Raw genomic sequence first — 4,775 nt, 5'->3', positions numbered from 1 at the left:
AAACTTGTGATTCAAATCTGTGACAGAGGTTACCATGTCAATTTTTATGAGGAGCATTGTGAAATTGTCAGTAATTCTGATGGCAAGATTGCAATGACTAGTGTAAGACATGGTATTTTATATGAAGCCAGGGTCTCCAAAAGTATTGATGATTAATAAGTTTGTCTACTGAGTAGAGTATCAGTGGAAGACATCTGTAACTGGCATAAAAGACTTTCTCACCTTAACTTCAACAATATCAATGAACTTGTGAGGAAAGATCTTGTGAGAGGATTGCCCAATGCAGTGTTTACTCCTGATGGCTTATGTGATTCATGCCAGAAATCCAAGCAAAGGAAAACATCTTTTAAGAGTAAAACTGAATCCTCCATTCTTGAACCATATTATCTAGTTCATATTGATCTCTTTGGTCCACTGAATGTTATGTCAATTTCCAAGAAGAGGTATGACTCGTAATTGTTGATGAATATCCCAGATACACATGGGTGTATTTTCTGCATATCAAGGATGAATCTCCAAACATTCTTCTTGATCATGTGAGGGAGCTGGAAAAATGATCAACATACAAAGTGAAGATCATCAGAAGTGATAATGGAACTAAATTCAAGAATAGCTCTATGGATGAGTTCTGCAAACTCAAGGGGATAAAACAGGAGTTTTCTGCTCCTAGAACTCCACAAAAAAATAGAGTTGTTGAAAGAAAGAATAGAACTCTTATAGAAGTTGCGAGAACCATGCTAGAAGAAGCAAGATTGCCTACCTACTTCTGGGCCGAGGCTGTGCAAACTGCTTGCTTTACACAAAATGCAACCTTGATCAACAGGAATGAAAAAACACCATTTGAGATGGTGAAGGGAAAGAAGCCAAATTTGAAGTACTTTCATATTTTTGTTTGTAAGTGTTTTGTTTTCAAAACTCATCCGGAGCAGCTAACGAAGTTTGATCTAAAAGCTGATGAAGGAATTTTTGTGGGATATCCATTGTCCACAAAAGCCTTCCGAGTTTACAATCTGAGAACAAGAACAATCATGGAATCTATACATGTATCTTTTAATGAAAAGAAGATGACTGGTCCAGAAGATGCTGATGACCATAACAAATTGAGATTTGAATATAAAGTACCTAATTCTGAACTTTAAAATCCTGACCCCGATACAATAAATCCTGATATCACTCTATGCTCTGATATTCCACAGAACAGTGAAAACTCTTCTAATGCTGAAGCATATGTTGAGGGGGAGCAACATGACTCAAATTCAGAGACTACTACAAGTGATTCAACTCAAGAAACATCAGTAGAAAGATCATCAGACTTATTTTCCTTAAACTCTGATGAGTCAAATACTGATAACAGTGGGAACACCAATTCAGGGGGGAGCATCAGGAAATAATAGTGTTACTAATCAAAGAAATAACAGAGAGTTCATGGATCAAGGGGAGGTTCGTCTTCAAGGAGTCAACTTCCATTTGTAACAGAATGCTCTAAGTCCCACACACCTGACGTAATCATTGGAAACCCTGACACTGGTGTAAGAACAAGAAAAGCCACTCAGAATAAATGTCTCTACCATTCTTTTCTATCTCAAACTAAACCTAAGAAGGTTGAAGAAGCTCTGTAAGATGTTGACTGGGTTACGGAAATGCAAGAGGAGCTCAATGAATTTAAAAGGAACAAAGTCTGGACTCTTGTGCCAAGACCAAAGAACAGATCTGTAGTTGGCACAAAGTGGGTGTTCAAAAACAAAACTGACAGTGAGAGAATTATTACAAGGAATAAAATAATAATGGTTACAAAGGGTTATTCACAATAAGAAGGCATTGATTATGATGAGACATTTGCTCCAGTTGCAAGGCTTGAGGCGATTAGAATCTTTCTTGCCTATGCTGCTCACAAGAAGTTTAAGGTTTTCCAAATGGATATGAAGAGTGCATTTCTAAATGGAGAACTTGAAGAGGAAGTTTATGTTGAACAACCCCCGGGGTTCATAGATCCAAAGTATCTAGATCATGTCTACTTATTAGATAAAGCAGTCTATGGACTGAAGCAAGCTCCAAGGGCCTAGTATGAAATACTTGCTTTATTTATGCTAGAAAGTGGTTTCACAAGAGGTACAATTGACAAAAATCTCTTTTATAAATATCATGGTAAGGACTTGTTATTAATACAGATATATGTTGATGATATCATTTTTGGATCTACTAATGATAAATTATGTGAGAGATTTGCAAAGCTAATGCAGTCCAGATATCAAATGAGTATGATGGGAGAATTGAGTTACTTTTTGGGGTTACAAGTTAAACAGGCTGATGAAGGGATCTTCATACACTACTAGAAAAAGTAGAATATACATCGCCTCTTTTACGTCGGTTGCTTATTTCACCGATGTAAAAAGTATTTTAGACATCGGTTTTGAGCAAGCGATGTCTTTTGTGCTTATAAACATCAGTTTATTAGAGGAACCGATGTTAAATGTTTGTTAAAAAAAATTCAGCAGCGCGCCTTCCCCATTCCCCCTAGCCAAAATTTCATTCCCTCTTAAATTTCCCCCGTTTTGCCTTAGATTATTTTCAACTCTTCCCCCTCTTTTAACTTTATCCTCAAATATATATTTAAAAAAACATAAAATCAAAAATCAAAAATCAAAGCTATCAAAACTCTCTCTCTGACGAAAGAACATATATCTCTCTCCCCATCACTCTTACTTCCCCTCTCCACCAATCTTTCTGAACTCTCAACGTAGAAGCCTAAATTCAAAACCTAACTTTCCAAATTGAAACCTAGAACTCACAATTAAGATCCCTAATTCGAATTATATCTTTCAATTACATGAACCCTAACTCTTGTTTTCAATAAATCGTTCGATTTATGTTAACTAGGTGCAGATGAAGTTCCAATCGGCCTATCTATATTGTTATTTATCCTTATTCCACTCGAATTAGTAAGTGGTTTTTAAATTTCAATTTTTAGCTTTTTAACAGATTTGTTATTGTTTTGAGTTATATAAATAATTGATTGTGTCTTTTTTTCTTTTATTTTTATTTTTACACTTTTGTTTTAGTTTTTTTGTTGTGTTTTTGTTTTTTATTGGATGTGAACTACAAAGAACTAGTAATGCTCATGGTGATTACTGTGAAGAAAGCCCGTTGCCTGTTATCTGGGACACGTTACCTTCAATTACGGTCGTCGGAGGACAGGGTACTCCTCTTTTTTCCTTGTTTTTTAGCTTTGTCCATAACATTATCGTTATATTCAAGACGAATCTGTGAGATATGATAAGTCAGGTTTTCTGGTTAATGCTGAAGATGTTGTTCCATATGATATCAAATCAGTTTGGTGACTGCTTGTCATATTTAACTGCAGAAAATCCATCTGCTATGGGGAGATGATGACAAGATTTTTAACTCCGAAATTGCTGAAAGCATCAAGCAGTAAGTTCTCATTACCTCTACCAGCATATTTAAACAGTGTTTACTTTGGAGTTTGGACTCTCCTTTATTCTAGTTAATTTTCTTGATAATCATATTTTTTAACATTTTTACAGCAGAGCCATGCTACTAACATTACTTTTCTGTAATAATTTAGTTATAATATCAGTCAAAGATTATAGTTAAAATAAATATATTGGGATACAACTGCAGGCAGTTAGGCGACAAGGCTACTCTGGAATTTGTAAAAGAGGCAGGACACCTTGTTCAAAATGATCAGGGTGCAGAGTATAACAATCGCGTCAAAAAATACTTTCTTCCTTGCACAAAGGTTAAGATATAGGAATGATCAATGACTCTACTTTCATTAAACATCTGTTAGTGATATTATTTTGATTTTTTTTACTTAAGTTGTTGTGTGATGTTCTATTGTATAGACTCAACCTGCTTTCAGAAATTATTTGCAGTTTATTTACATCTTATTTGTTGATGGATAAATTATTTTTAATTTCTGATATTATTGTTAAATTTTTTTGTTACTGTATTTATCTTGTACTTTGCCCAAGAAAAACTATGTATGTCTATATTTCTAGGCTATTTAGCGGAAACATAAAGTTGATGATGTTTAGTGTTATTTACGGAAGAAGTTGATTCTTACCATTTACCCCCTCTATTATTTACAAATGTTTTTTGTTTTTTAATTCTAAATTTTGATCAAACATTGTAGTACTCTTTACCTCTCCTATGATATATATCATTTAATTATGTTAATTGAGTTATTAAAGGAGTGGAGGATATTGATCTATGCAGAGTGTGTTAGGACCTGATCAGGCCTGATCATGGGGCTAAAGATATCGAAATAGAGGAGAAATCGAGGTTCTCCAGGTGTGTTTTCTCAGGAAATTTTAAAAGGTTTTCATCAGGCTACAAATATAATTCTCAATGAATATCATGAGCGCATTTATTCCACCAAGGTAAAAATATATTCTACCAAGTTTGTTAAGAATTGGGTTCTGAAAGTTGAATAGTTAATTATGCTGCTTGAAAAGAAAATTGTGGTAGAAAATGAGTTGAGATCTTCTTTTGTAAACAATATTTTAATGAGGAGGTTTTTATAAGGAATGCTTCAAAAAACTCACTGATTTATGTAATTATAAGATTAAATCATTACCCTGGCTCGATTGACTTTATGACACAATCTTGTTAATTTTGGAAATGGTGACAATTGACAAGCTAGAAGCTAGATCTGTACATAACTTAATAGTAAAATGAGGAACTTGTATGGTATATCTATATATAAGAGAATAATGATCAAGTTAAAACAACCACTGCTTTGATGAGACGCGTAG

The 4,775-nt window shown here is 34.1% G+C and overlaps 1 long non-coding RNA gene across 1 annotated transcript; it reads left to right on the top strand.

Moving 5' to 3' along the window:
• The first annotated feature begins 3,163 nt into the window (after nt 1–3,163).
• LOC141710882 (uncharacterized) lies at nt 3,164–3,768 on the top strand. The gene is made up of 3 exons (XR_012571111.1): nt 3,164–3,196; nt 3,362–3,429; nt 3,640–3,768. It is a non-coding gene; the product is annotated as an uncharacterized LOC141710882 (long non-coding RNA).
• Nucleotides 3,769–4,775: the final 1,007 nt, after the last annotated feature.

This window comes from Apium graveolens, chromosome 3 (assembly GCF_009905375.1).
Source record: "Apium graveolens cultivar Ventura chromosome 3, ASM990537v1, whole genome shotgun sequence".
NCBI classification, from domain to species: Eukaryota; Viridiplantae; Streptophyta; class Magnoliopsida; order Apiales; family Apiaceae; genus Apium; species Apium graveolens.
This window is presented reverse-complemented; position numbering and strand designations above follow the sequence as displayed.